We start from the raw sequence: 17,608 nt of genomic DNA, 5'->3' as shown, positions 1-17,608 counted from the left end.
ATAATCCTTCACTCGCATCATTGTTAGCGATTAGAGGCTGCTTTGAGCTTGCAGAAAAAGGGAAATCTGCGAGACCGAAATTACCAATATGACTAACAAATGATTTTTTGAATTTGAATCGCAAGGTAGTCTTTATTCGGTTATGAAAGCTGTTCACAATAATTACAAGACTTCAGTCACAGTTAGTAATAAAAATATTTTTTTTCGTCCCAATGGTACATGCCACCACAGCGTAACAAATATGAACGATATCGGGTAACAACTCTTCTATTTCACAGAAGACTCAATTCTGACTTCGGAAAACGAAATAAATAAAAAAAACAGGAAATAAAATCAGAATGGTTTTGGCACCACTATGCATAAGTTTCAATTATCTTGTTATAAATGCCACTACGTGACGCAATGATCTACTAGAAATCTGCCTATGACAAAACGCATGTGAAGAGGACTAAACACGGGCATGAAAACATACATTATGTGTATGATCAATGCCTTGTCATCTTGCTGCAGCTATATTCAACACCGTGAAATGGCAAAAAAAGTGCGAAAACATTCGCAGGGTTCCGCATTTGCATCACTCACCCAAAAAGTGCCCGCTACAGGCAACGGCCACTTTTTACGTTATCGAACAAGTGAATTGACACCATTTTTTCTAGGTTGACGCTTGGAGCCATATTATCCGGGACCATTCTATTCGAAACGACATTGTCCGGAAAAAAAATTGTCCAAGGTCATTTTGCGGGGAAATATATTACCCCACACCTGCCGAAAAGCTCTGTTTTCATGAGAAAGAAGAACGATAACATAGCAGGTTTAGAATGCGGCTTCCTAGTCTCGCAGGCAACACATAACCGTCGGCTCAAAATGAAAAAAATATCAAAGAATGCCCGGCCTGAGGGCGGATATTTGAATACAGTTACTATATAGAACAAAGCTAAGTTTCTGGCTTTAACGAACAAGCGTCTGGTTGGGATTGGCAACACAAGCGTCATGAATTGGGGATGACCTCGCAGTCCACGCAGTTTCCCAAAGCATTCCGCCACAATGTTGTCTTATTTTGCGTATCTTCTCTACGTCTTCCCTTTATTCTTGCTGTTCCTAGCGGCTCCCAGTAGAAGTCTTTCTTATAATCCCCAAAGAAAGCAATACAGCAGTGGTTTTTTCCCTCGCGTGGGGATAAAGTATACCAGGTTGCAATTCGAGCGGGACGGAGATTTTTCCTTCAAGATGATGAACCTGCGCAAAATGACGAACTCTTCGTTTAAGAAGATTTTGCAGTACATTTTTCAGAGGGGTTCGAATTCCCTTTCGGGTTTTGTTCGGTGCAGTATACCGCGCCCGTCTGCCACATAGCAGCTGATGTTCACGTGTGCGTTTGCAGAAGGGGACGACTCCGAAGTAGGAGGCAGCAGCACCGAAAACATCCTGAACCGCGATATCTATGGTACGCCGAGAACGCCTAAATCAATGGTACGTTTCTGGAGAGAACGGCTACAACGATGGATGCAGTGCCTTAGTTGAAGGGATTCTATGTGGTAGGACAAACCCTAGAAGCTTGTGGTATTCAAACCTGCACTCAGTAAACCTACTTTCAGCGAGTCACTGAAGGTAGCGCTCCTAAACAGGCGCGGTAAAGACATCTGCCTACATTTTGCATGGGAAATACAAAACAACGTTGATATTAACTTATAGCTAATGAAAATTGATAATCATTGGCTTTTTGAAGAATGTGGATGAAATGAGAATTCTCAGAAAATTAAAGGTTATGAACTGCTAGCTCTCCTCCTCGTATCTGAATTCGAGTACAAGGGGTGGAAAATCATACAAAGGAAAAGAAAAAGCAAGAAAAGCAGAGGTGTCCCATTTTATCCAAACGGTTTTCGATTGCTGTTCTGTGTGGGAAAGAAACTTTACTGCCCTCAAGCATTGCCTTTTTTTGACTTCATGTGTTATCCCCCAAAAATCTCATATCCGAAATATTTGTCGAACACCAACGAAAAATTTTGTAAGCTTCGAGGGTATTTCATGTCCCTTTTACAAAAAAAAAACGAATTAGAAAAACAGGAGTTATTCAGGGTTAGGTTTGTGGAAGAAAACAGCTGTGCATGGTCAGATTGATGAATGATGGGGAGAACACTGAAGTTACATGCTTCGGTTTTTATGGAAGGGCCGAACACAGAAAGTTTGCTTTCTTGGCGGGGACCGCCAGTGTTGTTTGGCGGCTTCTTGAAGAGGCTTTGGCGACCCATGGAACTCAGACATGTAAGTCTATCCCCACTGCATACACTATTACAAATGGAGAGGCCTGCCATACAGTGTTGAGAATGCTGTCGGCGGTCCGACTTGTATTGCAACATAATATAAGGGCACTGTACAGCTGAGCTCCATTGTTTATTTTGAATACACTTAAGACTTGTGCAGTAATTGCGGCTGTGGTGTACACTGCGTCCGGAATCCTTAAAATTCTTGTTTCTGAATTTTATACCTATCATTATTACGATTTTTTGTATACAGAAGTGCCCGATTCGCTGACTGAATGACTGACTGACTGACCGATTCATCGACGCCAAACCAAATTTTCGCGGCCAGATTTCTAATTCAGGGAGTGTATTTCTTATACGTTGTGGGTGACCCAGTAATTGTGGATTTTAGGAAGAGGCACCCTAACAAACAATACCGAGAAATTATATTTTTGGAATCTCAGGGATATCTCCATGGACTGTTCAGATATCAAAGCACTTCTTGCGAATATACGTCGACAGTAATAATCACTAAAAGTAGTTTTCCGGTTGCGCCTCAACCAAAATGGCATTCCGCATCTTTGTTGTGGAGTACAGAGGGTATTTTTGAAGATTCCTCAATGTATGTGTCACTGAATGATATACGAATTGTTTCTGCGAATAAATGTTACTCATGCAAATGCGGCAAACGAATTTTAAAAATTTTCTTTACAACACCGCTAAAAATAAAGTGTTTTCAAAACTGCAGCACTGACATGCCGGGAAGGCTTGATACCTGATGTCAACGCACATCCAAAATGAGATGCGGGAAATTCAGGAGCGCGTCCTATTGTGATCATGAGAAAATTGCACAAATATTTTTTCACGTTGTTTTTCATAGAAGGCCTGTTTAGGTGTCTAACAGCCTTGGTTAGTGTAGGTAACACAAACAAGCGTTCAAAAAACGGGATTGCAACTGTTTTTTTTCCATAACAGCCACCTAATAAACGGAATCAGAAGTTGCGAAAAACTAAGTGTTTTTACGAATACCTCACTGGCTGTTTACCCCTTAGATATATTGACAGCATGTTTTTTTTACAAATGTTGACTTTGCAATTTTCCCAAAAATATTTCTGGATTTTGTCAAAACAAACGTAAAATATGTCAGCGACATCGTTCGTGTATGAATTTCCGTAACCCCATGCGCCCTGTAGGAGCTCGCGTATCATTAAAGTGTAACTGATAGGTATCCGTCACACCTATTGACATAACACGTCTCATTGGGATGCAGTCGTACTATGTTCGTACAATCTTTGTGAGATTTTCAATTGAACACCAGTTGTAGCAGGTTCGCATATTCACGGGCCTCTAGAACTTGCCCATGTACCGACAGCGGGTGGGAGTTAAAATGTGTATCCAACTTTGAGGTAAATTAGCTATTGTGACAAGTAATAAATACCTCAACGCGCGGTACGACCAATACTGTCATTCGTACAGTTGCCTTCCCAGGTATGGCCGGGTACTACCACATGTATGATCTAGAACTGTGACTGATATTTATCAATGACGTCCCCGTAGGTTGCACTTCTAATGAGTATGTAACCCTTTTATCACAACAAGCTTGCACGATTTGTTTTGGGATAGTAGCAGTAGTACGCATGTTCGAGCAGTTTTCTATAAGCACATAACTCCGAAATAAACCCTTTCATTTACAGCACGAGAATATTCCTAATTGTGTAGAACGCTGCGGCTGTCATTTAAGTATTTGAACTTTCGTTTAAAGGGACCACATAGACAAAACACAAGTTTGGTTTATTCGAAAGAATGCCGCTGCCGCGTTAAATTAACACCGATGCCAGTTTTAACAAAAACGTGGCTCAAATAGGCTACAGAATTAGGAAAAAAAGGGCTGGAATTGCGAACTACTACACCACTTCCTGCTGTAGAACCTTTGACGTAATAGGCACAGTTTTGCGATTAGTTAAAGCCCGCAAATGAAACAGAACATAGGCAGGGCGTATAGCCTTGAAGAATGAGCTATTTTCGCCTAAACTAAAGTTCATATGCATTTTATAGCAGTAAGAATGGTGGGGTAAACAATGAAAGTTACGAACGTACGCGTAAATAGGCATGTACACTAGTGTACGGCTGTTCGTACTGCACGCACTATGCTTGTTATATCTGCACAGCAGTCTGGCACTTTGAGGTTGTCGCACACGACACAGGCTGATCGGGGGAAGCGACACAGTCTTACGTGAACCTGTTTGTCGCGCATACCCCGTGTTTCACAACACGATTACTATACACTGTAACCAAAACATCACAGATGCAAATACGGTAAGAACTAAAGCAAAGGCGGACAGCGGCCCTGCGCAATATGGTTGCGCGATGTAGGAGGACTAACGGTAAAAAGAGTGCTCGGCAGTGCGCTGCAGGGTACACAGAGAACTAAGGTTTGCTTGAAGGCCTGTCCTTGTTACGGGATCGCAGACGTTACAAAACACAGCTTGAGGCAGAAAAATGAAGTTTGTCTGGAATTACTTATTTTCTCAGTGAATAAAGCGCCGTTTACTTCGAGACAAGCTCAGGGGGAAACTATAAAACATCAAATTATTTGAATAAAGCAATCTTGTATTTTGTCTCCATGGCCCCTTTAAAGTTGGAACCTATGGTGCGCTTGGACGTCGATAGCGAGAAAAATGCAATGAAACCACAATGTTCTTTTCACGTTTACACTTTTTGTGCAATGCCATCACGACATTCGAATACTGATCGTACCAAGGAGTGGAACACGTGATCTATTGAGGGAGAAAAATGGGATATATTTTCCACACGTCCGCCTAGATAAATTGAGGTTTTCGCACTTACCGTACGCAAGGTCTGCGCAAAAGATTCTCTAGAGATAAAAGGGGTGTACTCAAGTGTCTGCTCGTCGAGCCTTCTTTGCGGATAATATGCACTCAGAAACCCCTTTGACTCATTAAATCAAGCTTTTGCCCTCATTGGGTTATATATTTTTAATAAAGAGCCCTTACGGCAACATTAGGACGCTAAACATTGTTTCTTTAGGAGTGAAAGCATTGTAGTAGGACGCATATAACGTAGCCAGCGTGACGTGCGTGGTTAGAACGTGTCCAATACCATCCATACCCATGCTGATAAACGGCACAGATGTTAACGCTGCGGGTCATACTTGCACTGCTTGCTCTTTCATTCTTTATTCCTGATGTCGTGCTGTAAAAGGGTTGTGCTACGAGAAGAACTGTATAAATTTGCATCATTTCTTTGCTTCTCAGATAAAGCGTGGTAGGCGGCATAACGCAAAGAAGACAAGTGTACTCATTTGCGTTAGATGTATTGATACCTTTTGTGTAAATATAGTCTGAGATGATTTCGTACTTTATGATCTGTACCCAGTAAGCTTAGACTAGCGCTCTTGGCCGGGCCACGAACCGAGCATGTACGACAAAGAGTACAACTGTGTTAAATGTTTCTACCAGGTGACAATTTCAACAACGGAAGAAGCCACGACGACCACAACTACAACCACGACAACTACAAGAACTACGACAACCACGACAACCACGACAACGAAACCACGTAGGCTTTCGTCTCAGCTGTGCAAGTCTGTGTGTTTGAGTGGTGCTAAGGAAATACGTCCAACTTACATTGCAATAACTTCCCTTCAATTTTCACAAGTCGATGTCATGTATTCGTAGTATTGGCGTAATAATTATGAACTTATTCCAGCTGTTTCACTCAACTTGTGTCAACCGCACATATTTTTCCAAAGTTACAATGCACCTACAAATACCAGTTTTTTAGTAATATGATTACAGAAAATCATAGGGTACTTGCAAATTGATAACATGTGGCTTAACGTAATATTAGTTTTATAAGAAAACACTCTCGCTTAAAGGGAGGTGGTGCCCCAACACATGAGCAGCCAAGCAGGATTAGTCATAGCATAAACGTTAGGGCCGACTTGCGCGAGCAAACAGAATAATAACAGTCTAGTCTAGACCCAAAAATACAATAAGCCTGCAAGTTAGATTCAGACTAGTTTCGAAAGCGTGTACGCTATGCTACAGAGCAGCCTTGCATGGTTACGATTGCCCCAAAAGCGAACAAGGGCTCCATAACGCAAAGAATAAACGACGAACAATTAAAGACAAGGTGTTTATTCTCCCTCTGAATCCCGTGTTTCGTGACGTCTGCGATCATGTATCAAGGACAGGTACTTAAGCGAACGTTATTATGCTGACTTAGGGCTCTAGGCAAAAACGTTACCGCTTGTTTACTGTCCGCCCTCCTACGTAGCACTACAACACTGCGAAGGAGCATTGTCCGCAGTCGATTCGTTACAGAGTGACTTTGCACCTGTCTCATTTTTGATACCGTTTAGAGCAACCGCTTCGTCAAAATTCGGTGTTCTGGACATAGTCACAACAGACAAGGTCGCGTTTGTCAGTTGGGCAGTGTGCGCTCAACGCGCCGGACGGCTGTGCAGCCGTCCCGGCATCGAGCCCGCAGTACGTTTAAGCATGCGTTCGTAACTTCCACTGTTTATACTAACATTGTTACACCTTCCATATTCTTTTAAAAATACGCATTAATTTAAGCTCAAGTAGGTCGCTCTGCGGGTTTGTAAACTCTATATAACTTGCACTTTCTCCAGCCGGCGTCATTATTTCACAGCTGCCCATAGTCAGTCTTAGTTTCTAGTATGGGAAATCAGCCAGTGCATCGGGTGGCCACTCTATTTTAAATGCAGAGCATTTCTTTAACTCATGATGTCACCCGGCGTGGTCGGCGTGCCTCGGCGTCCGCAACAGCCGTTTCAGGTGCGTCCTCTCCCCCACTCCTCCTCTCCCGCCTCACGCTACCCTCCTCGCTCTCAACAACAGGTCCGCACCCCTCCCCCTACACTATATAAAAAAATAATACTTACCGGCGCCTGGTTTCGATCCCACGACCCTGCGGGCGGAACGCAAGGTACATCGTGCTCTACCCACTGCGCCACAAAGCCGACAGAGAGTGGAAGGCTACGAACGCGCCTTATATCCTTGCCTCATTCAAACTACGTCAACAAGCTGCTGATAAAACGCATTCACTACTTGTGGGCGGAACGCGAGGTACATGGTGCTCTTCCCACTGCGCCACAAAACCGACACAGAATGAAAGGCTACGAACGCGCCTTATATCCTTGACTCATTCAAACTACGTCAAGAAGCTGCTGATACAACGCATTCACTACCACCAACTCCCCAAACACTAAACGTTAACGCAATACACCCACCCCCTATGCGACGCATTTACTCGAGTCCCCCTCGCGGGGAGTTGGGCCCTTTTTTCCTAATTACAGAGTTCATTTTACTCAAGTTTCCATCGAGAGCAAAGTCAGTGTTACTCAAACGAATCGATGTCTCCAATGAATCAAACTTGCATTTTGTTTTCACGGCCTCTGTACGAATTGAGCTTTTAATGCCGGGGAAGCCTTACAGTGTTGCATAGAAAACAAACCCCACGTCGCCATTGCAGAATACTTCTTATGCTGTAAGTTCTAATTTTGTTATCACGCTGTACCGCCATTATGAAAGCCGAATTTTCGTTCCTAATTTAATCAGAGTGACCTCTTAAAAATTGTTCGCATCGCCATTTCCGTGCCGCCTTTGCGGAGCAGCTGCAGTGGCGAGAGCTTTCTTATAAGCAGTTACTGACTTTTTCTCGAAAAACGGCCCGCACTTGGACTCTCGCACTTTGCATCTTGGGTATGGTGGTGCTGCCCTATGCACGATTAATAAAGCTTAAGAATTATGCAAATTGAGAATTCCACGTTAAGATTTATTCCTAGTGCGCACATTTTTTTAAAATTGTGAATTATGTATTGCTTTCTTGAATCTGCTGTACGTTATTTTGTGATTGTTCTTGCGTCTAAGCTGCTGTCTTGACGTATTGGCGTCTTGACGTCAGGTAACAGAGGCCATTGTAATCCTGAACGAATGTCAGCTGATCTTACGGTGAAGTTGTAATTGCTTGCCACAAAGCGTGCTGCTCGTGCCTGTACATGCTCTAGGGCTTCTATATTTGATTTTAATGATGGGTCCTGGGCACTGCAAGCATATTCTAATATGGGACGCACATTGTATATGTATAGTGTTCTTTTCAACTTCGTTTGTGCCTGTCTAGAATCGCGCGTCAAAAAATTTAGCACGCGACCAGCCTTTAATGTTAAGTAATTAATATGAGCGTTCCAAGCCAGGTTTGCAGAAAAAATGATCCCTAGATATTTATATTCTGATGCAACCGGCAAGGTAGCCCCGGCCATGACGTAATTTGAAATGCGAGGATGTTTTTTATTCGTAAAACTCACCAATTTACAATTCGACAGATTTAATGTCATTCTCTGTGAATCACACCAAGAAAACTATAGCGTTCAAGTCATACTTCAATTGAACGGTGTCCGCTTCAGAGGTAATGTTACTGTAAATGCACCAATCGTCAGGGTACAATCGAACACGGCTAGAGAAATTGTCAGAGATATCATTCATAAAAATAAGAAAAAGCAGGCGCCCCAAAACTGACCCTTGGGGCACTCCTGACAATACACCGACGCTTGATGAGCACACACCGTCAAGAAACACGCACTGCTGTCTTTCAGAAAGGTACGCTTCGATACACATGAGAGGGGCATTAGGTATGCTTACACAACAAAGCTTTTGCAACAACAACACATGTGACACGGAATCAAATGCCTTCTGGAAATTCAGAAATATACAGTCAACGTGAAGGCCTGAGGTAATAGAAGCTGCAATGTCGTGCGTAAACTCGACCAGTTGTGTATCGCACGAAAAACCCGCCCTGAAACCGTGTTTCAATGGGGAAAAGAAGTTATTACTTTGTAGATGATTCATTAAGTTTGTGTAAATGATATGTTCGAGTGTCTTGCAGCCCACGCTTGTTAGAAAAATAGGCCTATAGTTACACTTTTTTGTTTTATCTTCGCTTTTATGTACTGGAGTTCCGTTGGCATTTTTCCAATCAGCTGGTAAAACGCATTGTTCAAGCGACGTTTTGTACATGAGTGTTAAAAAAGGGGCGATAGACACTGCGCAGTTTTTCAATACGAAGTTGGATATATAATCAGGACCAGGAGCAGAGTGAACATTTATTTTTTCCAACAAGAGCATGACACCGCGTTCGGAAATTTCTATGTCGTTCATTTGCGCGAGGGCGCCAACATTCTGGCATACACTATGTGTGTTAACTGGCTGCGAGAACACACACTGAAAGTATGTATGGAAACCCTCAGCTTTTGCTTCCATGTTAGATTCGTAATTTATCCCGTCCATAATGTCAGGAATAGTGGGTCAAGAATTATTTTTATTTATCACGTATTTCTACACTTCCTTAGGGTTGGTTTTAAGTTTCTCGCCTACATCACAAGGGTACATTTTTGTGCTCTGCGCATAGGTTTTGTCACCATTTTGCCTATCTCCTTCATTTTTGAAAGCAACGCAGGATCAGGCACGCGGCTATACTTTCGATACAACCGATTCTTTGCCGTTACTTTGCTGTTCCTAGACAACGTGCTTTGGCGGTACTCCGCTGCGGAGCAACGGCGAAGCACGTTGTCCAGTTCACGTATTTGCAAACAGATAGCGCCAGTTTGCGGGAAATCGAAAGCAGCAGACCAATCGCAGCGCCGCATTTTGATGCATAGGGTCTGAAGGGAGTTTCGAAACTCCTATATCCCGTACCTTTAGCAGTGAAAACTAGCGTATCGGACCATATCTCACTAACAAAGCGACGCGTGCCCTTTCCGAAGTGAATTGTAGGGCCAACTCGCCCGAGCTGCAGGCATGGGCAAGTTGGCCAACTACGCTGTTACGCTGAATTGGCGGCCATACTCGTCACAACTCTGTTAACTAGATTGCTAGGCTAGGCTTGTACCCCGTTTTAGTGCAATCTGCTCTGCTATAAGTTTCCAAAGAGGTCTTGTAGCCAAGGAGGGTTTCAACCCTGAAATAGTGTGTCAACAACATTACACTGTCAACAAGCCCGGTCTTTTTGTGATTAGAGCAAGCGGGGTCAGAAAGCAATGCGGCATAAAAACACACATGACACCTACATAAATAATGTAGGACCGGTATGCGTACCTTCGGTCTTCATTCAACAGGGAATCAGTTCTACGCGTATAATTTCAGGCTATGGATACGGTGTTACCTAGAGACGGACAAATTATTTTGAACGGCAACGAAAAGTTCAAGCCAGTGTGGTACCTTTGAGAATCGAATATGAGATTAAACGAGCAGATTATGTGGCATGTAGGCGCCATCAATTTACTCACGTGCTGAGAAATTAAATCAATGATCATTTTAGCACTCGATCATTGGAGATTTAGGCAACGCCAGAACAGGTTCCTATTAAATTGTAGAGCCATGAAAATTGTCTGCATGTTTTATGTCAGACATTGTGTCAAATAACGCGCCAGTGTTTGAATTTGAGCTATGAGGAACACGTTAGTAGAGGTGATCGGATTGATTACGATGACCTGCGGTTCATTAAGCAGCGCCGAAATTGCGACAGGTGGGAGTTTTCGATTTTCGGTCCAATTGTAAAAGCAGCGGTAGCGACCTGGATCCTAATACGAGTCTTGGGGCTCTACAGCACGGCACTTTAGTTACTCAGCTTTGTATTCTGAAAAGTAGGCGGCAATTTCAAATTGGCGAAAGAAGAGCGGCCCATGGCCATACGGAAGAAGATAACGCTGCACTAAGGCAGCTTAAGATGCGTTTTATGCAGCAACCTGGGCAGTGAGATCTTCATTGTGCAACTTAAGGTTCAGCTCACTAAAAGAGGAAAATTGCCGATATCAAGCGCTTTCACTAAAACCCAACGTTTTACAGCGGAGCTGTTAGCCTCTCGTTGTTTGGAAAATGACTGTCGTCGTTATTCGGGAAAAATGTTGCTGACAATCACAGCCAAACGGCATGTTTCTTTTAAATCAGGGGCACAGCATAGAGATCAAAAGCTTTTACAACAACTAGAAATGAAGCATCCAAACCGCATGAGAAATAAGGAGCCTGTGAACAACGGCACTCATCTTCTCCCCCATATGTTCATGGTAAGGATTACATATTAAGGTTTTTATAAAGGGAGATGGGGTTGACGTCATTCAAAGCCCTCGTGTGAAGTGCCACCAAGAACTCATTTCAGTTCATCCTATGTCTGCCATTGGTTGACACCGTTAAGTAAAGCCTTCCGAGAAACAGCGGAAAAAAAATGAGCTACGAAGGCAGAAAAATCGTCACGCTGAATAGCGCCAGAGGTAAATCCAGCGCTTCCACACAAGGCGCTGAACGCGTGAATCAGGATATTCAGGGCCCAGCAGTTGATGCCCCAGAAGGCTAGGGCAAGCCAAAAGACGATCGAGAAGGCGAAGAACGTCTCATAGCATCCCCCACCAGCTTGGAGGGCGGTGTACAACAGCGTTACTGGACATCCAGTTTAGAAGGGTGGGATGCCGGTCACTTTTTGCATACGCTATGCCGAAGCTTTGACATTGGCTGTGTTTTAGAACATGACTGAAAAGCCACTGGAGCATGACGAACCCATTGGGACACACTTTTTTTGGCGCCGAGGTGGCACTGACAGCATTGTTAGAAGTGTTCGCCAACAACTTGCTTGTGAGCAGTGCTGGGTACCGACATTACGTTTTCGACTTAGAGAAGTATATTGCTCGGGATTCTTTAGATGTCATGGTAAAAGATCCTTAACCGGTTTTGTCACAGACGTGCTGGAATGTTTTTAGAGGCGAAGCGCCTCGGGGTATCAGGCAGTCGGCGTCTCCTGTTCTCGTCGTCTCATGTAGTAGCGGTACTAAAACACGGCGACAGACGTTTCCCAACGCCTCGTGCTAGAACTTAACGCTTACTTAAAGAAAAATGTATAATAGATAAAACGGGTTCCAAATAAACTAACATATTTTTAAAGATTTGTGGAACGCTGTCTGTGTGCTTCAGCAATCGTGAAGTACAAGCAAAACCTTTTATTAGACGTGCTATAGTTTCTCTTACACTCAAATACCCACCGCTCTCCACACTAGGCCTTATTGCATCTGGTAGTCAGTCGAAGCAAGAAAAGTGGTTCTTACACGGGGCCAGGGCCTCGTTGATCACCGGCGACGAGCCCCCAACCCCTCCCACCGGCTAGGCACTGGCACTACACTGCTCTTGCATTGACGGCTGCCACTACCCCAAAAATGGGGCGGGGGGGCCATGTAAACTGATTTACTCCGTATCAACTCCGAGAGATGGCGTCCCCCTCTCAGTAAGCACACGATTGCTCCTCACCCCGGCGCTTCTCCGGCGCCGAATCAGCGCGCGACGTGTGGGGCGCATGCTGGTTTTCGCCAGGAAGCGCCGGTGATAAAGTTATTTTTACGATTACAGGTTAAACTTCGGCGAAAATTGCATTTTTGGGGAAATGCCGCCTGTTACACGTTCGGCCATTTTCCGTAATTCATATATAATATAAATTAATTGTTTTTCAAAATTTAATTCGAACAAATACTTCCGTTTACGCGATATAGCGATTACAGGTGTCACTTCCGCGAAATGCGCTTTATTGTGCACATAGAAGGCTTTAACGGTTTACCGTTTTTCGTATTTTTATATTTTTTTATTTTTTAACATTTCAGAACTTCGTTAGATCAGTTATCTTTATTTGCTGTAGTATAACCATTACAGTATATAAGATGGCAGTGCAGATGACAGGCCAGTGACTCACGAGTCCCCTGGTTGAACCAATACTCTTTCGCGTGGGGTGCTATTAAACAATGCGGAAGGACGATGGTGCTTTCCCAGTTCGCCCAGTGCATGTGGCTTGTATGAGGCTGGGACTGTGGTTGCAGGTTGATTGATTGTAGGGGTTAACGCCCCGACGCAACGCACGTGATGAGGCGCGCCGTAGTGGAGGGCTCCGGCTTAATTTCGACCACCTGGGGATCTTTAACTTGCGCCGAAATCTCGAACACACGGGCGTTTTTTATTTTCGCCTACATCAGAAAAGCGGACGCCGCGGCCGGGAATAGAACACGCAACCTGGTGCCCAGGAGCACAACGCCTTAGCACTGAGCCACCGCGGCGGGTTGTGCTAGGAGGTCGCTGTCAGGTGGTGTGACCCCAACAGATCCCGTGACATATTGTTGGCGGTGCTGTGTAGCTTCACAAGTGCTAGTTGGGCAGGCATTGTGGCTGATTTCCTAATTTCAAAGGGAGGGCTAATGTACGCACGAAAGGTCCCGCGGGTGGAATCACATCCGCAATTTGTCTCTACTCTCAGCTTGGGCACGCTCACGCACGTACGCCAACGCACACAGCGTTGATCAAACAACACATTTTTATTGCGTGCATTCACCTTAAATTCCCATCTACAAAGCAAGGAATAGGGAAAAGGAAAGCAAAAAGAACAAAAATAAAAAGGGATGTAATTTCCCTGAAACCGTCTGCCAGCGGCCAGTTAGCTGCACACTACAGCCACTGTGAGTGCAAACCGGAATCGGTCAGTGTCATGTCATTCGACTATATGCCAAGAAACGCACACGTGAAATTTATAAATCTTTTTACTTAAGTCAGAAGGGCGAGAAATATCAAAACAAGCTGTCAGTGTGGCCGTACAAAAATGCGGTATCTTTCGAATAAATAACAGCACCTTACTCTTCGATGAAAATGTGACCGCTGCGTCTGACAAGAATTTTTTTCAGTTTGTGTTATTTGCTTTTTGTTTCAACAGCTCTGAAGATGTGTATTTGGACCACCTTCAAGCAATGAAACCTTGTGTTCAGTCAGCGCCGTGTGTGTGTTTTCTACTCTGCGTCACGTTATTTTGCGCTGTTTCTCACGTTTTTAACATGTGCCAACGTGCGCACTTGCTCCCGGTTCTAATATATAAATCAGGAACGCCGACACTTCTCACTATTGACCTGTGTAGTCACAGGATTGCTCTGCGCAGATGATACCATACCCCAACTATTTGGTACGCCTAAATACGGAACAACAATAGGAGGAGAAATGAGAAAATAGCGGCCGTGTATTTGCATAATGTACTACAAATATTGTCGAAATCGAAGTCACTGTGGCGACCTAAGTGACACTCCTCGCGAATCAGAATGAGGTATTACAACTGACAATCCCGCGGAATAGCCTAACCAGCCTGAACCACTCAGCAAGATAAAGAGGAGCGCCGACTTCGCTCTCTCTGACGGGCTCTTAATGTCCCTCGCTCGCGGAGGACAATGTAGATGGCGCTACGAATGGCGCACCGATCCCCGTTCTCCGGAGCTGCTCAGTTCCCGGGGCGCGACGGCGAGGCGCATTACGGATGAATTTGTCGTCTGCTTCGGAGGCGGCTCGTTAGGCGAAGCTCCGCGTCCGTTTCGGGCCTGATTAACTGGTTCGACAGCACCTCCTGGGTAACCGGTACCAGACGGAATTAAGTTGTCGTATGGTAAAGATGCGTTAAAAATTTGTTTGCAGAACGGGAATACAAAATGTAGCGATCACATTCAGACATCTGGGCGCTAGAGAAATGCTTCCTTTACCGCTTTCTTGCCACTTGTAAAGTATATTTGCTGGCTCAAAATCGGAATGAATGCTAAACGGTGAGCTCACATGCCGAATTGCTGCAGTATCCCTGCTCGTATAACGCGGGGGTGCTGCCCCGAGCTTTTTTTCTTCTCTTTTGAGACTGCATACGACAGCACGCATTGCATTATCCCTACTGCTAGAGTACTGAATACTACACTACTGTATAGCGCACGGCGCTCCAGAGAACTACATCTAAATAGTCGAAAGCAGCTTGCTCCTCGGTGCAGAGTGCACGTAAAACGCGGAGTGCTGCTTGAAAAATGGTGATTGGGGCTAGATGCTTTTGAAAACACCACTTAGTTTCAAATAAACCCAAAGATTTGAATTGCATGCACCGCTGCTTCTTTCATTAATACAGGCTAGTTGTGACTAGTGCCACAACAACCACGCCAGGGGAACGCGGGGGAAGCTTCGAGAAATGATTCCGTATCACAACTCCACTTAGTACCAAGATTTTCCAAGCTTTTAAGACCCACCGCTTGCCTTCTCCCCCTCCCTCTCTAATTTCTGAGTACTTGCGACCCCTGAACTGGTTGTGCAGCTGTTAACTACGACACGTAGATACGACATGCATTGGGCAGACTAGCGCCACTAATAAGATAAGACCGGTGTAGATTCAGCATGTGTTACAAATTTCATTTGTTCGATTTATTTTTTTAAATGTTATGTTAGAAAACACGCAAGCACTTCTTATGACGCAATATTGGTCCTTATCCGGCCTCGCTGTTTATTCTAGAAGAAATTTTTTTTCACAAACCAGATCATCAGAACGCGTTGCTCAGCAATGAATCTGGCGGTATGCGCTGGTTTCATTGACACGATTACATGACGCACAATGACAGTGAACATCGGGCCGTAAGTTAGGACGCGGGTTCAAGCAAAGGTAGCGTTCGAAATTCTTCGCTCGCGTAATGACACTGACAGGGCCTTTCCATATTCATGGGCTGGCGGCAGCCGTAAATTTCTTGTGTGGACCTGTATGCATCCTTGCCGGACGCCTATGTCGAGTGCCAACGTAAACCTTGCGTGTGTGCAAAAGAAGCATAAATCGTTAAGCCCGCGGCAGGGAAGCGGGCGGCCAAGAAAGCGATTTTTGCGCAGTACAACCGTAAGCCGAATAAGGCTAGAGTGCCTGTTGCAGTCTGCGATATTACTCCGGCTCATTTCTTGTGTGGTTCTTCGGAAATCGTCGTCGTAGATGTCCTGGGTTATATTGATATTCTTCAGTTTGCCTTTGTTATTGTAGACTAAACGTTCCCTGTTAGAGAATAAGCAATCGTCTCATATGTGGCGGTGCACGATTACCCCGCCGCTCATTGCGACCGCGAACCGTGACTGATTCCGCGCGCGTCTCAGAGGCGCGCACTGTTTGACATGTTAGAAGACAGATGTCGCGGCTAAGGGAAACAAGCTGCTGCGGAAAGCGAGCAAAGGGAGAGCAACGTACAAAGGCACAACGACGAGAGGGGCACGAAAAAAGAAGAGAGCAAAGTGAAAGCTGGGCGCCCGGTTGCGCGGGGACATTATCGTCCATCGCAATCGATTTTTTCTGGGCCACAGTCGGCGCTACTCTTAATCTTACTCCGTGGCCTGAACCACCTTCTCCATAATCAGGTAGAACAAAAGGTGATGCTCCCGGGGGTCATCGCGCGAGAACATTGTCCTCGTAAATAAGTGGAACGGCAGTCGCCCTTACTCCCTCGCACCCGTCCCACCCGCCTAGCGGAATAAATCAAGCCGAGGCCATACAGCACCTACACATGAGCGCACGCCTTTACAGTTTCCTCTCAGCGCCGTTCTCGGCGCACTTCTTCAGACGGGCACCCTTAAAAATAGTTGTTTAACAAACCTGTATAAATTTACCGGGAGCCGTCGACAGGCCCAACCCTCCCGCGTCGCCTTGCCGCACATCGACGGAGCCACCCTGTTCTCCCGCAAAAGCAACCTGCTCAAGCAAAATGTAGCTCGCTTACTCCTCCCTTTAGCCTTTCTAAAGCTTTTCTAGTTCCGCAACATTATCCCACCTATAACACACACCGTCACCTGGCGGGAGCAAAGCACCACTTCCACCATTTCCCGCTATCCACGGCCGCTCTATATGTCAAATCCGCAGAACGGAACCCTTGCCACACGTGACTCATATAAGCCGGGATGCGCAACTCAACCACAATCCGAACTATCAATCCCCACTAGGTGGAGGAAGCTGCAATATCCTCGCGCACCACGCTATACGCCACCCCCACCCACATGTTTCCCATTCGCGAGCAGCCTTGTGAAACACATGCAGGCGAGCAGTTTCAGCCCTCGCCCAAACAATTAGTTGCTCCTACTCCCCTTTTGGGAATCCTACCTTCCTCTATAGAGTCGCGGTCACATGGACTTTCGCGGCGCTAAAAACGCACCGCCAACGCCCATTCCGCCGCAATTGTAACGTACCTCTTTCTTCGGTCTCTGCTCCTACCTTTCACACTTTTTCATTCTCTACTCGCTTCTTTCATGTTGAACTCAGTGAACGTTTCTCCAATGCAATTCAATTCTCCTACCTCCGCCGCAATTGTAACGTACCTCTTTCTTCGGTCTCTGCTCCTACCTTTCACACTTTTTCATTCTCTACTCGCTTCTTTCATGGTGAATTCAGTGAACGTTTCTCCAATGCAATTCAATTCTCCTACCTTCGCAGCGCTCGCGACTGTTCTGTTAAAAAAATCAAGCACCTTTCTTTTTATTATTGGCTCTTAT

The sequence above is a fragment of the Haemaphysalis longicornis genome, unplaced genomic scaffold (genome assembly GCF_048455015.1).
Source record: "Haemaphysalis longicornis isolate Haplotype H1 unplaced genomic scaffold, Haemaphysalis longicornis Haplotype H1 scaffold_3, whole genome shotgun sequence".
NCBI lineage: Eukaryota > Metazoa > Arthropoda > Arachnida > Ixodida > Ixodidae > Haemaphysalis > Haemaphysalis longicornis.
This window is presented reverse-complemented; position numbering follows the sequence as displayed.